This window comes from Mandrillus leucophaeus, unplaced genomic scaffold (genome assembly GCF_000951045.1).
Source record: "Mandrillus leucophaeus isolate KB7577 unplaced genomic scaffold, Mleu.le_1.0 Scaffold1029, whole genome shotgun sequence".
NCBI lineage: Eukaryota > Metazoa > Chordata > Mammalia > Primates > Cercopithecidae > Mandrillus > Mandrillus leucophaeus.
The window spans coordinates 376,017-400,206 of record NW_012098421.1 but is presented as its reverse complement, the minus strand read 5'-3'; the positions used below and the strand labels follow the sequence as shown (position 1 = coordinate 400,206).

At 40.8% G+C, this 24,190-nt stretch overlaps 1 pseudogene; it reads right to left on the bottom strand.

Moving 5' to 3' along the window:
• Nucleotides 1–402: 402 nt before the first annotated feature.
• On the bottom strand, nucleotides 403–4,668 carry LOC105537882 (annotated as a pseudogene).
• Nucleotides 4,669–24,190: the final 19,522 nt, after the last annotated feature.

Here is a 24,190-nt window from a genome sequence, read left to right as displayed (position 1 = left end):
TTATTAATCTACGACACTCAAAAGTTGGACTATTAAGCTAGACCCAAGTCAAGATCAAAATACATGCTAGAAACACTCTCAGAACATTTTAATTACATTTTAAATGTCATAAAAAGGGGGAGGAAATAAAAAGAGATGATGAAGTCCAAAGTCAATCGCTAATTTGCCTTTGCTTCTTACAGGTTTTACCATATTCTGTCCTTGACAAATTTCTGTATTATCTTAGCTGTGAATTAACCTCTATGCTTTTCAGACTAAGTTAATCCTTCTGTAAATTTTACATCTTTATGGTTCCATGTCTAAAAGGAACCATCACCAAGTTAAAAATGCAAGCAATAATTTCTAATTTCTTTTTTTAAAGAATCTCTAAAAGTCATTTTAATTTGCATTATATATTTCTCTCTACCATTTTAGAGAGACAGAGACCAGCTTTTCATTTTCAAGGATTGATGGACAATCATCCATGAGCTCTTGAAGTTTAATAACAGAAAACTGTACTTATTTCTCAAATCATATGGCTACTGTAAGAAGCTGCAGGTCACAAAATGCACATTCGGTAAACTACAGTCCTATTGGCAAACCTCGGTTTGAGAGTGCAACAGGAATACTCACTGCTGGCTATCCTGCCATGTTTAGAGCCTGTGTGAAACTATCATCCTGGGCACTTCTTGTTCTGTTGTCTTCTTTGATGAACTCCAAGTATGGTACTGCTTCACTCAAGGTGGTGGGAGTTAGCAAGACATCTACTCCAGAGTTAAAAGCGTTCACAAAATCATTAGCAATGAGGTATCTCACCTTCTGTGCTTTGATGAAAAAATTTTCATAGTTTTTTTTAAACAAGAAAAAGTTTCCTGAGAGAATTCTTCCTCTCACCACATCATTGAATCCTTCTTGTCTGGTTGCAGCATACCTGGCTTCATTGGACACATCAATTTCACATCTGTGACCATATCGTAGCCCATCAAATCTTGCCATATTTGATGCCACTTCCAATGTGCGCAATACATGGTAGCAGACAACTGAATAACTGGTGTGAGGAAGGGATGCTTCAATTACTTTGGCCCTCACAGACTCAAAGAGGTCAGCAACTTTGGACTGAAGAGATTGTACTTCACTGATAATTCTGGTACAAGATATTTTTTGGAATTCCTATACATTGTTTGTTTACATCTATCAAACTGGGAAGTATGAATGGTTTAACAGGATCTTGTACTGTGGTAGAATCCTTGGGGTCATGTCCAGCCAGTACACCCAACACAACTGCTGCATCATCCACACATTTGGTTAAGATTCCTGGCAGATCCATCGAATTCACCAGGGAAATAAGACCATGACGTGAAAGTAAGCCATAGCTTGGTTTGAAACCAACAGGTTTAATTTTCCTCTGATTTGTATTCCCATACTCCTATTATAGTTCATGACACATTGCATTATAACTATATGTTAATGTATCTGTCTTCTTTGCTCCTGAAGGCAGACACTGTCTTATTCAACACTCAGTAAATGTATTTTAAATTGAATTATCATCATTAATAATATATTAATGGTTTTCCTCAAAACACACACACACACACTCTCTCCCTCACACACACAGAGGGAGGGAGTGGGAAGCGGGAGAGAGAGGGGGAGAGAGAGAGAGAGAGAGAAACTTAGGAGGAGCTATAAGAGAAGGTTACAGTTTTAGCTCTTGCCTTTTCATGGATTACAACCTAAGACAGATAATAAAGAAAGACATAGATGATCACAGTGAACTTCCATAGTATACACCTGAAAAGGAGGCAGACAATGAACAGATAAGATAGTAAATAAATGAGGACTTTTGCCTGCAGCAGTTGAAGCAAAAACCCTAGTGCAAAAAAAAATTACATTGGCTCACAGACCTAGAAAATTCAAGAAATGTATCTGACTAAAGGTACAGCTAAACCCAGGGTTTCAGATTATATCACTTGGATGTCTAATACCCATTTGAAGCCTAACATGTCAAAAACCTGACCTTCTTCTAATCATTCTCCAGAATCCACTCCCTATTGTGCCTTCTGCATCTCAGGAAATGGCAGCTCCGTTGCCTCAGTTATTCAGGCCAGGAACCCTAGAGTCAGTCTTGATCCCTCTCTTTCTCTGACTCTCCACATCTAATCCGTCATCATATTGTAGGCTCCACCTTCAAAATACATCCTGAATGCAATGTTCTTACTACATCTCCTAAACCAAATCATTCCTCACCTAAATAAATATCCTCTGCCTTCCTAGGGTCACTTTTCAACATAGACCAGAAAGACAGTTTAAAGTAAGTCAGATCATGTCTCCTCTTTGCAAAATCCTCCATTGCCTTCTCATCTCACTCCACACAAAAAACAAAATCCTTACAATGGCCTCCAAGGCCCCATGCTATAGGCTTCCCTCCCCTCTCATCATCACCTCCTCATCTCCCCCTCACTCTGCCCCCGCCATACTGGTCTCCTTGCTCTTCTCTTACTCAAACAGACTGAGCATGTTCTCATTCTCAGGCCTTTGCATTTGTTTTTCCCTTTGTCCAAATATACACTTCCTGTAGATGTCTGCATAGCTCACACTCTCATCCTGCAGACCTTTTCGTAAAATCATTTTCTCAGAGAGGCCCTCACAAGCTGTTCTTTCAAACCACAACAATCCCCACCACCCAATTCTCTATTTTCCTTCCTCATGGTTTATCTCCACAGCACTTATCAAACATGCTACCTAATGTACTGAATTGTGTTTATTGTCTGTCTCTCCTTGCTAGAATGTAAATTCCTTTCTCCATTGGTAGATACCCATGTGTTCCAGGAAGAGATGATGGACAGTTGCTCCTTTTCCACCACAGTTCAGTGCAGCATTGAACTATGTCACCTGGACCTGAAGTTTTATAGGGTTTCTTACCAAAAAAACGATTCTTTCAGCTTTTTCCAGTGTTTCCTTTTCCACTGGGGGTCAGCCCTAGTCCTGGAGCCAGGATATAGAACAAGACACCATCCCACCCCCAACTGGGACCATATAATATCCACCCTCCCTGCTTTGATAACAGAACTCCCGAGTTTCAGCTGGCAGCCTATGTGGCCATGTGCATAAACCCTGAACAACAGAATGTGAAAAAATGATATGTGCCACCTACGAGTTGTACCCCTGAAAAGAAATGTGTAAGTACTTCCCTGACTCTTTCTCTTTGATTTCCCTTTGCTGGTGAAATAACAAGAATTATCATCTGCCTTGGACTCTGAGATGGGAGCTCTAAGTAGAGGACTTCACCGACACCTGGCAGCCCTGGACTACCTTCTCCTGTACAGTGATAGAAGGAAGAGAGAAACTTCTATCTCAGTTAAGCCATTATATCTTGAAGTTTATTTGTTATAGCAGCCTGGCAAAAACCCTAACTAATACAAAAATTACACTGAGAATGTCTTTCTTGCCTTTGGGTATTTTGGGAGCAAAGGAAAATAACTGGGGGTTGAAGAAAGGGAGTAGAAGAGAAATTAAGAACTACACAGTTCCAGACCCAATTCTTCCACAGAAGGCTGGGGCTTCTCATATCAGAAAAACATCAGAGCTCCTACTTGTACCGGTATGAAATAGCCTCAAGCAAAACTGCTGATATGCTGTTGTTAGTTAATTTTTAAAGGTTTATATATATGCAAGTGTTATAAATGTAGACTATTTATGGAAGAATATCAACAAATTTCTTAGGTGGCTGCCTCTAGAGACGGGGACTGAAGGATAGGAAGACAGTGTTGGAGGAAAAGAACTCACTTTTGGATGCTTTCTGAATATTATTTCACGTGTAACTACTAAAAAATAACATTTAAACCTTAAGAAGTCAACAAGCTAAAACTAATTTTTAGAGAGGATTAAAATCTCAGCTATTAACCCTTTATCTCATATGAATGATTTTCACCCTTTTTGGGTGACCATAGCTCACAGTGGCACAATGAGAAAAAAATGTCGCATTTTTGAAGGCCATTGTTATCAGTGGATGTGAAAGCAAACTTCCTTTTGGACATAAGTATGTACAGCTTTCAAATGGCACAAGAAAAATCAGATCTTTCCTCAATGTATTTTTTTGTTTGCTGCCAGTGAAAGCAGAAATCACCAGCAGCCTAGCATCCTTGAAACTTTCCCTCCTTTCCCCCGACATCATCATCATTTTATAAAGGTCATCCCACAATGAATGGGTTGCCAAGTTAGGGTGAAGGCAGCTCCGCCACAGCCCTCATTACGCTGATCTGTGCTGTCTTCCATCCCTCATCAGCAGCGAAGTCAGTATTTCATCTGGGAGCTAAAATTAAGTCATCACCCCTCCTGTGAGCAATGCTCCTCCTGAAATAAAAATTTTACAACGTTAGGTTGGAGGAGGATCACTTAGCATTTGAAAACACTTCCCCTGTGACCTTGAGCTTTTATCGCTTGGGAGCCAAAATAAAATCTCTCAGGCAAGATTTATGAATAAATAATTAACCATGAAAATAAAAGCAGCACTGAAAAAGAAGTAGGTCCTTTCCATTTACAGCCAAAGTTGGGGGGGGGTGTGTGTGTGTGTGACTTTCTCTTTTATGCACACGGTGTTTTCAAGAAAAAAAAATCCAAGATATAAAAGCCTGACCTAACCACAGGAGCATAAGACATTCGGACAGATTCTGCATGGCCTGCTTCTTCCATGGGCCTTCCTGGATCCTCAGAAAGTACCCAGGCCACCCAGACACTGAGCAGCAAGGACAGCCCTCACTGCTCTCCATCCTCCTGGGACTGGCTTCTCCCCACCCCACTCCACCCTTCCCCGCAAGAGCAAGGGGTGTTTCCCCAGTGGTCCACCTGCCAGCCAAGGTGGGTCTGAAGGAGAGGCAGCAGGAACTTAGTCCTGCAGAGAAGACTCTGGGCTCACACATCCCCCATCTCAGAGCAGGGCTCTCTAAAAGCAGTTCACCCAGTGAAACAAAAATGACAACACTGGGGAACACTCAGCTCAATTTCAAGGCAACCAGGAAAAATAATCACAAATTAAGAGAGCTCTCTCCCTCCTTTAAATGCAAACTCAGCATGTGGAGGAGGAACGCAGTCCAGTCTTCAGTTCCAACTGTCACAAGCTCTCTCTGAAGAACTGCAGTGCCTTCCTCTTCCTGAAATGCTCACCTCCTGGTGAGCTGCCCATCCCAGTTCAAGCAAAGAAAACACTTCCAGCATGAATGACAGGAATTCAAAGAGATGAGGCCTTGCTGCCTCCCAGTGAGAAAACTGACTGAGGGGCAAAGAGCCCAGGGATCTCCCTAGCCTGTCCCAGGGCGTGCAGTCCCTGAGGAAGCATGAGTCTTGAACTTCATCCTAACGTTGGAAATCTAAACTTTTTCTTTTTCATCTTCACAGCATCTATTGTTTTTCTTTAGACTGCTCTAACCTGCCTCCCTGCTGACTCATTTTTGTCATGTATTCTCTGAAGAAAGATAACAGACCAAATTATTCTGAAGCATAACTGCCTGTTAAAAGTCAGAAGAAGAACTTGCCCAGCCTCCTCCTCTGAAGCAGGCGCTCCTCCACAGGGTGGACGGGAGGCAGGCCAAGCCTACAGGCTGGTGGAGAGCCCTGTTCCTGCAGATAAAAGTGGCAGAAACACTCCTCCCATCAAAAGAAGTCAAATAAAGGTTAATCTTTTACATCCCCAATCTTCCCTTCAGAAAGGAGGTTAATTTTAAGAATTCCTCTAGCAGTTGAATAATCCCTAAGGGTTCTTCTGTCTTCACTATTCCAGGATTCCCAAGCTTCCTACTTTGCTCAGGAGGTCTTCGGTGACTCTGCATTTCCATGACATTTCTCAATATTAAAGTTCCCTGAAGAACCTTAGGAGACAGGATTAACAAAAGCACTTTGTCTTACAGTTAAAACTGTAAGACAGTATTAACAAAAGCACTTTGTAAACCCTATGCATGCTACTAATGGCAGTTTGCTCGTCCAAAAAACTGCTCACTTCTGTTTCCCTATATTCCAGAAAAACTTCAGCTGCTATTTACCTTATTCTTAAATCAAGTTTTTTATTTGATTCTTGCCTTCGATATTTTTAAGCAGCTCCACTGAGGTATAATTGGCAAAGAACAAACTGCAAATATTTTAATTATACAATTTGAGAAGTTTTAATAAATATAAACACCATGAACAATCTCTATAATCAAGATAATAAACATATTCATCATCCTTAAAAGTTTTCCCAGGCCCTTCTTACATCAATTTGTGAGCAAAATAACATTGTTTCTTACCCTAGACCTAACCATAATTAGCTGTGTGACCTTGAGCCTCTTTGCAAGTTTTCATCTTTTCACCTGTTCAAGGAGAGAATTGTATCAGACGATCTTCCTAGTCCTCCAAGACAAAGCCTTCTATGAATCTAGGCTTGAAATCAACCTTCAAGGACAGAGGTCACCCGTGAATTTCCTCATTGTTTTTTCTGGCCACAAAATTTATTCTCAAGCTATGGCACTCATGATGATACGCATGGCATCATAATATTTATTTTTGTTTCTAAGTAGTTCTACAATGTTGCCTCTATAATAGGACCGCTTTCATGGGCCAGTGACCTGTGCAGCCACACACCCTCAGAAGGGCCATGCTGTTGAAGTTCAATGCTCTGCAGTTGCCATCTTGAAATTCTTAATAATTTTGTCTTTGAATTTGTGGTTAGTAAATGAAGTCTAATGAGACCATGGAGCTGCAGGCTTGGAGCTTTGACTCACATACGCTCCTACGTGCCACCACCTCCCTACCTGCTTGCCTTTTCAGACAGACTCTCAGCAGTCCACTCCCCAACCCCTGGTGTCCTGGCCCAGTCTGACCTCCTCATTCCTGAGACCAAATTGCATCAACAGAAGATGACTGCATTCTGCTGTCATTCTTTACCCCAAGGAGCAAGAGGATCAGGGTTAGACACCCCATGGCATCTTGGGACAGGACAAGACAGCATCCATCCTGCACCAGGCTGACAGCACCACTACGTGTTTGGTGGGTGACCAGTGGGGAGGGATGTATCATCCACCTCAGTCTAGGTACCAAGTACATCCAAGCAGGGGTTAGTATAGAATAGCCAGCATGTAGGAAGGGGAGACTGACTTTGCCATCCCATCCAGCCCCACGTTTTTATTTTGCACTGGGATCCACAAAGTATGTGCTTTTTAAAAGAATATTATGAATATAAATTGCCTGTTGCAGACCAGGAATCAACAAGACAGCCTCCCATCTGTGCCCTTTCAAGAGGTCATGCAGGAAATAACATTGCATAGTGCTAAAAGCAATGACTATTTAATGATCCTCTGGCCCTTGATCATCCTGTCACTCAGGGACAGGCAAAGACAGGTGAAGAATCTCCAGCTGGTTTAAAGAAAAGTGTGAAATGGTGTTAGCCAAGCTGGAGCTGAGCTTTAGATGCCTCTAAATTGCATCTAAGTATATGCTAAGCCTACCTGGTCTGCTCTCAAATGGGGACTCTGCCCCTCCTCTCTGGATAACTCTGCCACCACCTCACTGCTGCCTGAGATGGCTTGCTTTTAAAAGAAAATAGTACCTGTATTAGTTTACTAGGGCTGCCATAGTAAAGCACCACAAACTGGGAAGCTTAGAACAGCAGAGCTTAATTGTCTCACAGTTCTAGAGGCTAAAAGTCCAAGATCAAGGTGTCAGCAGGACTGATTCCATCTAAGGATTGTGAGGGAGAGTCTGCTCCATGCCTCTCTCTTAGCTTCTGGTGGTCTGCCTGCAATCTTTGCCATTCCTTGGATTTTAGATGCATCACACCGATCTCTACCTTGATATTGACATAGTGCTGTTCTTCTTATAAAATTTTCCCCTTTTATAAAAGCAAATTCATGTTGGATTAGGAATCCACCCTACCCCACTATGACCTTATTATAACTAACTAATTATATCTGCAATGACCTTATTTCCAAGTAAGGTCACATTCTGAGTTGTTACAGGTTAGGACTACAACATTCATTTTGAGATGACACAATTCAACCCATAACAGGAGCCCTGAGTAGACCATCAGAGACAATGCTTCAGTAAATAATTACTCCTGGGAGAGGAAGCATGCTGGCTGACTCAAAATTCACACTAACAGTGAGCAAGTTTCAGAGAGAAGAGAAAGCAAAACCTAAAGTCCTTTGGCTCTACAACACAGTTGGGGTATAGAAGAAAAGGTTGGAGGGAGAGAGAAGAAAGGAGAATAAAGTATCCTCACAGAATACAGGCATAAAGAATGTAAAAAAGAGTGACAAAGCCCAAGGACAGCCTTTACTGGCTCTGCAAAAGGCTCAGTCCTGAGGCTGGAGCATAGTTGCCTTTCTCAAAAGGTTGCCTATCCCCACTGTGTAACTTTACTGTCATTTTCCTAATGTGGAAACTTAAACCAACACACACACACCCAACACATGCACACACACACACGTGCACACATACCTACTGTCCTCTCTAATAATGTTTCCTTTGCTGCCACAAGGCCTGTTTCTCTTCCAAAGCAAGTTCTTCCAGAAACTACTCCTTCATCTCCAACTATGCCCAGAAGAATCAATACTTCTTAACTGTATTAAGCAAAATCCTGCAGCATCTGCAGACCTGGATATCAGAGTCCTGCTAAGAAGGAAGAAAATAAGTTGCAATTGCTGCACTCTCAGAAAAATGGTCATCAATTTAAAGCTTCTTCGAATATACTCCAGTATATTACAGTGTACATACAAAACGGCGGAAGGGTATTTTAAGTCCTATTAGGAGTCCCTAACTAAGTTATCACCAGTCAAAACCAGCAGCTATAATCTCTTCTACAATCTTGCTTTTGTAAACAACATGCTATGGTGTCAGCTGTCTGTAATAAGAAGACAAGGTAATCGTATGTTCTCAAGAAAATTCATGCACTTGTTAATGGCCCTAAATGTTCAACAAATTAGCAGACTTTAAAAATTCATTAACACTTCTGTTCTTAATCTATGGATTTGTTCATTTAATAACTGTGAGCTCATAGTAAGGATTTATTAGCATATCACAGGAAATGGTTTGGTTGTGTCCACACCCACATCTCATCTTGAATTCCCATGTGTTGTGGAAGGGATTCAGTGGGAGACAACCAAATCATTGGAGCAGGTCTTTCCTGTGCTGTTCTTGTGATGGTAAATAAGTCTTATGAGATCTGACGGTTTTATAAAGAGGAGTTTCCCTGCACAAGCTCTCTCTCTTTGCCTGCCACCATCCACGTAAGATGTGACTTGCTCCTCCTTACCTTTTGCCGTGATTGTGAGGCCTCCCCAGTCATATGGAGCTGTAAGTCCATTAAACCTCTTTTTTGTGAATTGTCCAGTCTTGGGTATGCCTTTATCAGCAGCGTGAAAACAGACTAATACACCACAATTGCTATTTGGAGGATCTGGCCAGGTGATGTGTAAGATGGGGTTTTACTTTTCTAAACCTGTGTATGTTGAAATCCTCTGCAAAGGAAATTAACCAAGTCTTGTCCAGAGGTGAAGCAACATGGTTTTGAATGGTCTAGCACTACAGAATAACAATTGACATAAATAAATACCAAATTCTTTGCATCTTCCCAAATGCTCTAGGAGGTAGGTCCTATCATTATTCTCATTGTATTGTCCTAAGCCTTGGTCACATGAAGTCAGGGGCCCACCCCACACCAGTATGACCTCATCCTAACTTAACTAATTACATCTGAAATGACTCTATTTCTAAATAAGGTCACATTCTGAGCTACTGAAGGTTAGAGCTGCTACATATGAATTCTGGGGGCATACACCTCAACCCATAACAAGGGCCATGAATAGACCATCAGAGAACATGCAGAGCCATGAAGAAACTGCAGCTGCAGAGAAGCAGCCAGACTGCTGGACTCCAGAGCAAGGAGCTATGTGAAGGAAAAAAAAAGAAAAAAGAGAATGTGAGAAAAGGGAGAAATGGAGCTCATATACACTTTTATTTCATGGTGACAGTGATAGAGAAGGAGAAGGAGGGGAGAAAGAGAGTTCTACTCCTTTCCCTGGTCAGTATCTTTTACTTGTTCCTTTTCTCATAGTTTCGAGCCCATTCCTCTGTTTCTGAAACTACAGTTTCATAAGATATTTTGCTGTTATTCCATAATTCCAAACTACCTGACAAGGAGATTCTCAGCCCATAGTAATTTAGGGAATCAGATGCTCTTAAACAGTGGTTGATGTAATAAATATGACAGGCCCCAAGTGATGATCAATGCATATCTAATGCACTCATTTGCTGAGAATTGCTTGAAATCAGTGGACTTTGCAGTAATTAACATTGTCTATATGCACATACACACAAACACCATGGCCAAATATCACATTAAAGAGATGGCCTGCTGGAGGAAAAAAAACAGCAGATCTGTATCAGTCAAAGTAGACTTCTATTACAAAATACCATACATTGGGTGGCTTAAACAACAGAAATCTATTTCTCACAGGCTGGAAGTCCAGAATCAGGATGCCAGCATGGTTGGGTTCTGATGAAGGCACTCTATTTTTTTTTTTTTTTTTTTTTTGAGATAGAGTCTTGCTCTGTTGCCCAGGCTGGAGTGCAGTGGTGTGATCTCTGCTCACTGCAACCTCTGCCTCACAGGTTCAAGCAATTCTCCTGTCTCAGCCTCCCAAGTAGCTGGGACTACAGGCATGCATCACAAGGCACTCTTACTGGTTTGCAGATGGCCTCCATCTCACTCACATGGCAGGGAGACAGCAATCTCTCTCTTCCTGTTCTTATAAAGCCACCCACCCCATCATGAGGTCCCCACCATATGACCTCATCTAAACTTAATGTCATCCCAAAGGCCCCATTGCTAAACACCATCACTTGGGGGTTAGTGCTTCAACATATGAATTTTGGGGAGGATACAATTCAGTCATTCCACTCCGGCCCCCTTAAATTTATGTCCTTCTCACATGTAAAATACATTCCTTCCATCCAACAGTCCCCAGAATCTTAACTCATTCTAGCATGAACTCTAAAGACCAAAGTCCAAATACTCATATCAGCAAAATCAAATATGGGTGAGATGCATATGTTGCTATGATTCATTCTGAGACAAAATTCCTCCCCTTCTGCAAACATTTGAAATCAGACAAGTTTACATGTTTCCAAACTATGAAAATGGGACAGGTACAGGATGAACATTCCCATTCCAAAAGGGAGAAATAAGAAAGAAGGAAGGAGCAATGGGTCCCAAGGAAGTCTGAAATTTAGCAAGGCAAATTCCACCAGATCTTAATGCTCCAGATTAATCCTCTTTGGTTTCAGGCTCTGCCTCATGGACCACCAGGGTGACAATCCCACTTCTGAAGCTCTGTTAGGTACAGGGTTGCACCCTCAAGGCTCCATGTGGCCCCTCTCACAAGATTTTGCAGAGTGGTCCCATTCCCACAGCATTGGTCAGAGGCCATCTAGCCTGTTCAAACCAAGTGGTACCACTGGTAATCTCTGAATTGCCTTCTTGAAGAATAGTGCATGTTTTCTTGAAGAATAGTGCATGTTTACAGCTAAATGGCTCTATGGTCTGGTCCTGTTAAATCAAAGAAGTACAACTGCCTTCCCTAATTTATTCTCATTTTTTTGCATTCTCTTTAGTTCAAACTGGCAGGGTTTTTGTTGGTATAATCTCATCTTGATGCTTGGATTCTGTTAAAATGGCTAAGTCAGTAAGTCATACCCATGATGTCTTTATCAAATGATTGTTCAGCCACATCTTTAATGTTCTCTTCAAAACAAGCTTTTCCATTTTTTGCAATGTGGATAAACTGAGAATTTTCCAAATCCTTAAATTCTGCTTCCTTTTGATTAAGAATTTCTTCTTCATTTCGTCTCTTTCCTCTTGTATTTTTCTATATGCATTTAGAAGGAACCAAACCACTTTTTCAACACTTTGCTTAGAAATCTCTTCAGCCCACATTTTGCTCACAAATTCTACCTTCCACACAGTTCAGCCAAATTATTTGCCACTTAATAAAAAGGATCATCTTTCCTCCAGTTTTCAATATCATGTTCCTAATTTCCATGTAAGCCCTAATCAGAATCACTTTTAACATCTATTTTTCTAGCACACAACTCAAAACTCTTCCAGCCTCTGCCTATTAACTAGTTCCAAAACCACTTCTACATGTTTAGGTATTTGTTATACCAGCACCCCACTTCTTTGTATCAAAATCTGTATTAGCCTGGATTCTCCAGAAAAACAGAACCAATATGGTTTAGATATATAGATAGCTCTACATACAGATATATATTTCAGTTCTGTTTCTCTAAAAAATCCAGACCAATACAGACATGTCTATAGACATAGACATACACATCATATACATAATCCAAATACATCTATATAGATAGGTATCTATATCTATGTATATATAAACATATAGATACAACAATTATAACGAACTGACTCACATGATTCTGCAGGCTGAGAAGTCCCAAGATCTGCAGCTGACAAGCTGGAGACCCAAGAGAGTCAATGGTATTTCCAGCCCAAGTTGGAAGGCCTGACAACTAGGAAAACCAGTAATGTAAGTCTTCATCTGAGTGTGAATCTGAAAGCAGGAAAAGAGCAATGTTCCAGCTCGAAGAGAGTCACGCAGAGAGAAAGAATTCTCTCTTACTCAGCCTTTTTGTTCTATTCAGGTCTTCCATGGATTGGATGAGGCCCACCCACATTGGGAAGGCAATCTGCTTTGCTGAGTCTACTGACTCAAATGCTATTCTCATCCAGAAACACCCTCACAACACACTCAGAATAATTTTTGACCAAATATCTGAGTACTCCAAGGCCCAGTCAAGTCAACACAGAAACTTAACTATTACAGGACCCAGGGAGAATAACACAGCTCTCCAACAGAATGGTTTCTGCCTCTCCACCCTATTCCCTACTGATTCTTTCCCTTGCTAAGTGTTCTCTTGACCAGATGAAATGGGGAAGGATAGGAAGAGCAGGGAAGAATATAGACAGGATGGATGGAACAAGAAGAATTTCTAAATGAGTTTGGGGCCAACCCCCTTTTGAGGTAAAACTCGATTTTGGTAATCTGCCAATTTATAAAGGGGAATTTTAAGTAATCCCCTGTGTTTGGCCTATACTTGCAGTATATTAAGGCATTAAATTGGATTAAAATTATATGTTTAGAATTTTCAAGGAGGTAAGCAGGATCAAGAAGAGACTTTTTTTAAAGGAAGGCTTAATAAGCTTCCACAATGTTCCTGGCCCTCATCTGATGTCCCAACAGCCCTTTGAGATAGATATTATTATCCCCACATTACAGAAGTAGAAACTGAGGTAAAGGCGTGTTCCTGTCACAATGGTGAAGTAAGGACCGACCCAGGTAGGTGTCATTCCTGGCCTGCCATTCTTCACCACCTCACACCACCTGCTGTCAATTGGCAAAGACTCCCCATTCCTTTCTCCACATGTGCACAGCTCTAGAGAACATGTTTCCCTCATCAGAATAAAAAATGAATCAGGGTTTTTAGCACCAGAGCTCTTGAATCAATTAAGGATTTCAATCAGAGATGAGAATTACAAGAAACTTCCAGTAGACTCATTTCTAGGCAAATCCCCCTGCCCATGCCTCATGACTTCTAATAAGACCATCATAGCACTTTTAACCCTGGACTCCACAGTTAGTGAGGCATTCCTGATTACCCACATCTGTGGGAGAAATCTCCTTATTAGGCCCCGAGCTGATGCTCTTCTATAACCCCTTATATGATTTTACGAATTCTCCAGGACAGGGTATGTCAAGATGAGAGAAAACAGGGAAGCATATTCCAATCTGCGCAGAAGCTATGCAGAAGACATCATGTTTAATACAACTATAATGAAGCCAGGGGCTATTACTCATAGTTAATAGAGCTGAATTAAAGAGAGGTGGAACATTTTTCAATTTATCTACCAACAAGGAAGGAATCACAGCACATTCCCACTTCTTGGGGAAATAAGAAAATAAGGTTATTTTACGTGGTCAGACTTTACATACATTTTCCCTGTTACAGTCAATTCCCATTTCAAGAATAAGTAGACAGATGTGTAGAGCTTGTTTCATAGAAATAGACCCCAGTATTTTGTTAAGTAACACTGTCTAACTGATGAATTATTCCAAATAATTATTCCATCTACACTTGACAGGACTCTCTCTCTAGGATACCAACGGATGCATACTGACACTTGCATTCTTCATCAATATATTTAATTGCTCAATTCTGCTTTGCATAAAGGGGATTCTTCTCTTCTGCACCAGTGTTTGGTTGAGAAAGCTGTCTGGGAGGAAAAAAAAAAAGAGGCACTCAGATTTGAATATGTAACTGAGCTCTCCACAACAAACAGCACAATAGAATGAGACCCAAGAGAGCCTCCCAGTGCTGTTCCATCCAGGCCCCAATTCCTCAATAATAAATTTCCTTCCCCCAAAAATAGTAACGAACTCTGCAAAACTGTTAATTGCAGCTTGAAATAGGTAAATCTAAGCTTCCACTTTCCAGAGAGCCTTAATATTGGATATTAAACCATAAGAATATGAACATAGCCTGGACGCTGCTGGCTACGCACACAGAACACTGCACATAGTAACCTGATGGAGCTTTATGCAGAAATTGTAACTAATTTACACCGCACTGGGTACACATCTTGTTCTCTTTTCACTCCAAGCCATCTGCTCCTTTGTCACCACCACCCGTGGCAGGACATCTCCTCAGCTGCTGCCACTGAGCTGGAATTGTGCCCTTTCCCTGTGATCTGCTATCAACAAGCATTTAGCACTCATCCCTGAATCAGATGGGACCCATTTAATCCAAAGGGGCTTGCTGTGTAGTAACACCTTGGCAGGCTCTGCACTGCTGGGAAGAAAGCAGACTTGAGAGATTATTTCACAACCTCATCAGATAGAAAATATCATGAAAATCTAGGAAACAGTTGCCCCTCAAAATGTATAAGCCAGCAGTAAAATGAAAACACATCATAGCACTGCCTGACTTCCACCTCCTGTGAGTGCTTTTTTTTGTTGATCTGCACCACACAAGGTATTCATTCATTCATTCATTCATTCATTCATTCATTCATTCAATAAACATGTTCCAACACATCTTCTCAGTTCAAACTCTTAATCTTTACCTTTGACAAGGAGCAGGGAACCAGAAGAGCTCTTTGGACTAGTTCTCACATTCACAAAAGGATTCAAATTTAGACTGGTGAAGTTAACTCCAAATGAAGTTATACATCAGTCCCAGAGATACACTGAATGATTGAAAGAAGAAACTTATCACCCAGACTTACACTTACAGGCAATCACCACAATGCACACCTCTAACATGCTATGAATTGCAATTAAGCTCTGAACAGAAAAACTATCTTGTGTCTTCATGCTTTACAGCATGAATTTTTTTTTTTTTTTTTTTTTTTTTTGAGACGGAGTCTCACTCTGTCACCCAGGCTGGAGTGCAGTGGCACGATCTCTGCTCACTGCCAGCTCTGCCTCCTGGGTTCATGCCATTCTCCTGCCTCAGCCTCCCGAGTAGCTGGGACTACAGGCGCCCGCCACCATGCCCGGCTAATTTTTTGTATTTTTAGTAGAGATGGGTTTTCACCGTGTTAGCTAGGATGGTGTCGATCTCCGGACCTCGTGATCCACCCGCCTCGGCCTCCCAAAGTGCTGGGATTACAGACCTGAGCCACAGTATGAATTTTTTCAATGTAAACCTCTAAAATGTACTACAAAAACTTCAGACTTTTGTGTTTTAACATACCAAAAGCCTTTAAAAATGTAAGTGGCCAGGCAGGGTGCCTCGCACCTGTAATCCCAGCTACTGGGAGGTGGGGATGCTGAGGCAGGAGGATAACTAGAGGCCAGGACTCGAGACCAGCCTGGGCAACATAGCAAGACCTCATCTCTTTAAAAATAATAATAAATTAAATAAAAATAAATAAAATGGAAGTGAATTGGACCCTCTCAATCCCTACAGAAAAGGAAAGAAGAGAAGGGGCTAGAGAAGTGAATAGCAATCCATAAAACAATCTGTCCACTCAATGCTTTGTATCTTTCTAGAGGCTTTTCGGTTGAGTGAGAGCACCCACTAATGCACTTTCTCCCTTACCTTAATATTCTGCCTTTTCCTGTGTCAAAATATCTTCTGGGGGCTTCTAATGAGAGAGCACACTGAACTGATTTTTTAAAAAAGAGTCCTCTCTCAAAAATCGTGTTAAATGCTCAATAAAATATAACAAATACTTAAATTCAAGGTTAACTTTGAAAGAAAGAAGTTCTGGGAATAAAGAGGGAATCAAAGTCACATAGTCAATGGGAGCCGTACTTTCAGGCCTTTTGTCTGTGCTAAACACTTGGATGAACATCTCTATGTATAAAACCTTTCTTCGATTTTGGCTGCCTCATCTCCACCCTCACCTTCCAGAATATATTCGCAGAATATTCTTTGTATATATGCTTTGTATCTGTGCATATTCATAGGCTCTGCTTAAGGGCACTTATTTTCTCTATTGTTAGTAAATTTCAAAATGTGGACTGCCAAAACAAATCACTCTGTACCACAGCAAAAACTGCTTTTTGCAGGTGAATGACCAAGCACTAATATGGTCTTTCCACCAGCTACTGATATCAATAGCAAAGAGCTCACAGCGCTGGGATCCTCAGACCCGGCAGATATCTCAGTCCAAGCAGACTGCATTGACCAGGTCTCAGTGACAAAGGCAGAAGATGATGGGGAGCCCATCCTCTCACTTGTGTTCTTGGTATTCTTGGCTTAACTTATTGCTGGTCCAGTAAGAGTCTTCTTAAACTGAATCTAACTCGTTCTTATTTCCAGCCTGACCGCACTCATCAATCATCGCCACTTCCCACCAACAGTTATTTTTCAACTTATACCCTAAGTGGCAAAGTTCTCCATCAACCCATTATCCATTTCCCCATCTTCCTCACTAACAGAACCTCAGTCTTGGAACAGCAGTGGACACATCCCCGGATCGCAGTTGGTTTAAGCCAAACACAGCCATCCCATTCCTCAGTTTCTGAGCCTTCTGATGGGTGACCACAGGCTCCAGTTCTAGCCACTTTGATGCAAAGAGGATGCAGTTTTGGAAAAATTTTGGGTATTCTTGATGGAATGGACAGATACATCTGACAGTGGCTTCTCTTTTCTCCCCTCATGAACATGGATGTAATGGCTGAAGCTACAACAGACAGCTTCAACCAACAGAAGAAAAACCAAAGTTAAGGCAGAAAGGAGACTGGATCTTTAAGAATGTGGCTGAACTGCTGTTTCTACCCTAAATTGCCAAACTCTAGACTTACTATTTAAGATTATTAAATGTCCTCATTCTTAAGCCACTGGTTTTTGAGTACTTGGGTCAAAACAGCTGAAAGCATTTCCAACTGATAACACCCTTTTAGTTCCTGTATTGCACTCAGAACCACGATGTATGATTCATGGCACCTCCAATATGATGAGTGCCCTGATAGCAACTATCTCAATATGCAACCTCCTGTTTGTTTCATTATATATTATCCATTTCCTTTCTAGACTGTAAGCCCTATGGGATCTGACTTATTTATTATTATATTCCCAACATCTAGAAAATTGTCTAATACACAGTAGGCATTCAATAAAGAACTATTACTGAATGAGATCAACTGGAATGAGCACATTGGTGCTTAAGCCTAAGGACGCAGGGCGGAATTAGTTGTGGCTTTGATTGTAATTCAAGGGCCAGCTCTGTGAATACAACATAAGAGAAGTCCATTATGAGAAGTCAGGATTGGCAGGAATCTGTTCATTTGGATACTACCAATCTGGCTGTCCAGAGATCAGAATGAATCCCCTTTCCCAGACAACAGGGACTCTGAGGAAATCTGGAGATCCAACTGACACACTGATCCTTTCTCAAGGTTGGAAGTAGAGCAGGATGTCAAACACTCACTGTTGTCATTGTAACCTTGTACTTCTGATCTTCCCTTGCCAGTGATATCTGCTGTGCTGGGCTCCTTTGTGGCTCTGTGAACTCATTCTGTGCCTGGAGCTCTGAAGTATGTTTAACAGTGTCCTCCCAAAATTCATGTTCACCCAGGACCTCAGAATGTAACCTTATGTGGAAATAGGGTCTTTACAGATATAATTAAGATAAGGACCAAAATGAGATTATATTGGATTAGGATGGGCCCTAAATCCAATGACAAGTGTCATTATTATAAGAGATAGAAAATGATAATACTTAGACATGGAGAAGAAGATAGCACAAAGGTGGACACAGACTGGAGTGATGCAGCCATAAGCCAAGAAATACCGAAGACTGTGGGGAGCCACCAGAACTAGGAAGAGGCAAGGGAGGAATCTTCCTTTGAGACTGTGAAGGGAACATGGCCCTGTTGACACCTTGATCTCAAACTTCTGGCTTCCAGAACTGTGAGAGAATAAATTGTTGTTGTGTTAAACTAGCAAGTTTGTGGTAATTTGTTAAGGCAGCCCTAGGAAATTAATACAGGCTCCCAGGGATTCTATTCTGTTCATCTGTTTGTGTGCTGTTTTTAGAAGTATGGCTTGTTTCTCCCTCTCTGGCAGGGTTAAGTACTCCTCCAGCTGCACTGCTAAGGATGAAAGTAGCATGGGTCTCTTCTCTCCCAAGAAAGGCTTATTCCTTTCTGGACTTTAGTTCAATTACATTTCTTTGCATCTTCAATTCTCTGATGCATTTTTTTCAAGGATTATTTTGAGATGAATTCAGCTTTTTTTGTTGTTGTTAGTACGAGAGCATCATTCTTTCGTAAATTTCTAAAGCCTAACTACAAATTTGCATGAAACTTTTTAATTTGTCCTGTCAACTTCAACAAATTTACAAGAAAAAAATAAACAACCCTATTAGAAAGTGGGCAAAGGACATGAACAGACACTTTTCTAAAGAAGATATACATGCAGCCAACAAGCATATGAAAAGAAGCTCAACATCAGTGATCATTAGAGAAATGCAAATCAAAACCCACAATGAAATACCATCTCACACCAGTCAGAGTGGCTAATATTAAAAAATCAAAAAAAAAAAAAAAAACAAAAAACAGATGCTGATGAAGTTGTGCAGAAAAGGGAACACATATACACTGTTAGTGGGAGTGTAAATTAGTTCAACCATTGTAGAAAACAGTGTGGCCATTCCTCAAAGATCTAAAGACAGAAATAACATTCAACCCAGAAATCCCATTACTAGGTACATACCCAAAGGAATATAAATTGTTCTATTATAAAGACACATGCATGCAATGAAATTCGAGCACTGTTCAAAATAGCAGACACATGGAATCAACCTAAATGCCCATCAATGACAGATTGGATAAAGAAAATGTGGTACACATACACCATGGTATACTATGCAGCCATAAAAAAGAATGAGATCATGTCTTTTGTGGGAACATAGATGAAGCTAGAGGCCATTATCCTTGCAAACTAATGCAGGAACAGAAAATCAAATACCTCATGTTCTCACTTATAAGTGAGAGCTAAATGAAGAGAACTCAAGGACACAAAGAAAGCAACTGGAGCCTACTTGAAGACAGAGGGTGGGAGAAGACAGAGGAGCAGAAACAATAACTACTGGATACTAAGCTTAGTACCTCGCTGACAAAATAATCTATACAACAAACCCCCATGACACAAGTTTACCTATATAACAAACCTGCACATGTATCCTCAAGCCTAAAATAAAAAAATAAAAATAAAAATAATTTAACCTGTCCACATTTTAATAAAAGCTATTACATAATGAGTTTGTATCTCCTTTTTTGTTCTTTCCCTTTTTGTAATACTTTGATTAAAATAATCTGAATTAGCATTGGTCTTTTAGAGAAATTTTTCTTTCAGAGGCAGTGGTTTAGCTCATTCAATTAATTAAGAATTTACCTAGTTTTATGCACTTGAGCCCACAATTCCCATCTCTACATTCCTAGAGGATGTAATGGAAGATCTCATCACATTTATTGCTAAAATTCTGATTGATTATATCTATAGAATTCCTTTTTTAAAAATTTTTTTATTTCCATAGGTTTTTGGGGAGCAGGTGGTATTTGGTTACAACAGTAAGTTTTTTAGTGGTGATGTGTGAACAAATAGATAATATTAGATGGAGATACATCTGGCATAAATATAGCCATAGGTATAGATACAGGTATAGGTATATGTACAGGCTCAGGTATAGGTGCATAGATAATGGATAATACTAGTTAGCCTTGACTTGCTCATAAGTGAATCCATGCTGGCTTCTGATGATTATCGCTTTCCTTTCTTGGTATTAGTGGCAAGAAACCCACACAAGTCAATGTCAACTTATGGATTTCTAGTTTGTGAATCTTTCATTTTTAAATTCCATTTTCCTGTATTGAATCTGGCAATGTATTGTCCTACATCTATTCTCCTAGCACCTCTCTCGTCAAAATGTGAATCATATGTCCCACAAGCCCTCTCTCATCCCAGAAAAACAATTATAAAATTAATGCTGAGGGCCGGGCATGGTGGCTCACACATGTAATCCCAGCACTTTGGGAGTCTGAGGCAGGCAGATCACGAGGTCAGGAGATCGAGACCATCCTGGCTAACACGATAAAACCCCATCTCTACTAAAAATACAAAAAAAAAATTAGACAGGCGTGGTGGCAGGCGCCTGTAGTCCCAGCTACTTGGGAGGCTGGGGCAGGAGAACGGTGTGAACCCAGGAGGCAGAGCTTGCAGTGACCCGAGATCGCGCCACTGCACTCCAGCCTGGGCAACAGAGCGAGGCTCCATCTCTAAAACAAAACAAAACAAAAAAATTAATGCTGGGAAACGAAATGCTATTTTCTATTTTAGATGATTCTCAAGAATAAATGAGATTATTAGAAGAAGATTAGCCTAAGATACTAGCCACAGAACCCATTTCCACTCAGCAGCAAATAACATCATAGCATAGTTCTAAGATATTTAATTACCCTATAGATAATGCTATGATAGTCTGACATATAACATTTAATGCTATGTAAAGTGTTTGAAAACTTCCAAAGAGAAAGTTCTTCCTCCTCCCCTGTTCCAGGCCTATATAAATAATCTAGAAAAGACTTCTTCTATGAAAAACAGACCTTCTAAAGTCTGTCTAAACTTTCTAAAAATAAATATGTAAATAAATGTGTGTCCCCTAATTCCTATGATGTGAATGCTTTCTATACTGGACCAGATCTCATCCCCCATCATAGCAGAGATTTCTGGAGACATATGTCTCCAATCCCTTTAGAACTTACGAAACTGAATTTTGAGTGTTAAAATTGTTTGTGTTAGAAATGGAAAAAATTATAAGTGGTCCTTTTCATAGAGGAAGGAAAATGTAAGGTATCTTCTCATTAGGAATTAAGCTTCTTTTTCCAATTATCCTCTAGGAAGTTCTGTCAACAAACTTTAAATGCACACTGCTTTGCAGATGGCGTCACACTTGAGGTTCGTTCCTCATGCTCATTATTAAATGTAGTGAAACATTCCTTTGACTCAACGTCAGACACTATTAAGGATACAAGGCCTGGGAGAATATAAATATTTTCACATAAAAAAGAATTATAACTTGATTTGCTGTTCTTTCACCCAGATGTTTGCATTGCTGGTATTTTTTATCACTCTACTGCAGCATGATCTTCAAAATGGTAAAAGCTCCCAAAATGCTTTATCTTCTTTTTCCCATAATGATTTTTTTAAGAAAAACACTCGAGGCTGATGAAATATCAAGACATATGTCTTTTTAACTAGCTAAACCCAAGGAGATTTTGATATCCTGTATCCAATAGTATAATCTCCCCTCCCAAGGATGTAGAGCCAGGCCAGGCGGGCCCATGGCCAAGCAGGTCAAGGTTGGGCTTTGGTCTGAGTAGACAGATTAATGCCCTAAAAAGAAGGAAGTGGAAAAAAACAGTGAGGTAGTGCAAAACACATCCAAATAAAATGCTAGTGGTCAGCAGTAATGAAGCAAAATCCATTGGCAAGACTAAAGACAAACTTAGGAAGTCATAAGCCAGGGACACAGGAGGATGGAGCTGGAGAGGGGGAACACAGGCAGGAAGGGAGCAATCTGTCCCAGAACATCTACTGTGAGTGAAGCTATGTTCTTGTCAGGAGCTGGTTTCACATTATGAGGCAGGTCATATAGACAGGTTTGCAGATGTGAACTCAGGACACACCCTGAGGTTTGCTAGAATAGGAAAGGCCCTAATATTTGCACACTAGAATCAGAAGACTAGACAAGAGAAGTTCTCATGTTTTTTTCCAGCTGAAGATTCTAAAATATGTTTCATTGACAACACAGGATTCACTGGAATTGAGGGGAATCTCTACCTTTCTCTTCCAAATGGCAAGGATTTATGTTTAAAAACAAAACAAAAACATTGTTTTCTAGGTTTGTGACCCCCCTCCACCCCCAACCTCCATTAGGCACCTTCCGTCTGACAACAGCCTCCTCAAATCTAGTTCTAAATCCTGAGATGCCCCACTCAGTGTGCCCCATAACTGGCCTTTTATCTTCAAGTTTCTAGAACCAGAGCTCAGATTGATCCTTGGAAGTTTTCTTTCCTGGGGACAAAATCCCTAACCCTGAGCCCCATAGGGTGTCTGGAGCTTCAGGCCTGTAAACTGATCTCCTAGTCACCAAACTCGCCTGCTCAGATTTTGTGAGATAATCACCACAAAGACCCATTAAATTCTCTGATCACTTAAGTGAACAAGCACCTGCCTTGGGTCCTTGGTCTATCATGGCTACAGCCCTTAGACACCAGTAGCTGGAGCCATTGCTTTGCTCTCAGCCAGCCATTCCAACCTGCAACCTATCCCTACCACTTGGGCTCAATGGCACAACTACAAGACCAGTCTGTGATTCACGCTTCCCTCAAGAGAAAAGCCGCAAGCCAAATAACCCATATTGCATTCGTACCCAAATGTAGACATCCGCAGTTGTCATTATCCAAACTTTGCATGTCAGATTCTACCAGGCAATTATGCAGGAACAAAGATCAAGGCTTGAAGAATAATAGCGATGGGAACAATGATAGCATTGGCATATTCCTCCAACTATTTGACACTATTGATTACAAGAATGTCCCTATATTTCAAAAATGTTAAAATATGGAGATTTGTCATGTTTTGCAGGCTAGTACACAACTTCTACTGTGACCTTTTAGAATTCATTCCCTTCCTGGTCATTCTTCTTTTTCTAAGTCCTGGCACTGCTACTTACCATGCCAGTTCCTGTTCCCTTTACCTGACACTCTGGATCTTTATAAATGCCTTAGGACTCTGATCTCATTTGCCTCTCAGTCTCAAAGCCCCACAGAAAGGGGGCCTATCTTGCAAATGGAGAACACTGTACTTCATCTCTGCCTCTCCTAGCCCTAGATCAACTGCTTTCTTTTCCTTTAAGGTAGTCATCCCACCACCTTGGGATGTCCCACCACAAACTTTTGACACTTTCCTCAAGATCCCATCCAGAGCTCTGGGAATTTGGTTACCCACATCTGGACAGTTGTTAAGCCTCAACATTATGGATTCCTTTCAAGATTTAACACACGCAACCATGCTTCTCCTTGAACTGCCCTTCTCTTTATTCTAAAGAGATATGTAATCATGCCAGGCTCATTGCCTAATGTGCAGCAAGTCAATACACCAAGACATTGGGCTGCAGCAGAGAAAGTTTTAATCATAAGGCTGCCAAATGAAGAGATGGGAGGAAACCTCAAATCCATCTCCATGAAGAGCTTGGGTTCAGGTGTTTTAAAGAATTTGGACAGGTAGTAGGCCAATGTGTTGACCGGTTGAAGAATGAACGGTGAAGTTATGGGACAGAGAGGTAAAGAAATCGCATTCTCATGCTGACTTGGTTTCTTGATGGGAACCAAGGACTAGTTGGCATCAGCTGTTCCGAAAAATATCTCAAATGGCAAGTCTTGCGCTCCTGATGTTAAAGATGCTGTTTATAGGAAAAATGAGGAAGTTAGAGTTTAAGTCCTGGTCTACATGGTCCATAAGCAGCTATAGGGAAGTTAGTCAAAGGGTAATCTGATTAACATTTATCTGTACTTTTGTCTAATGCCTGTACATAATTCTTATTAATGCTATGGGGACAGTTTCACGTGTATTTCCTACACTAGAAATGTTGCTCTCA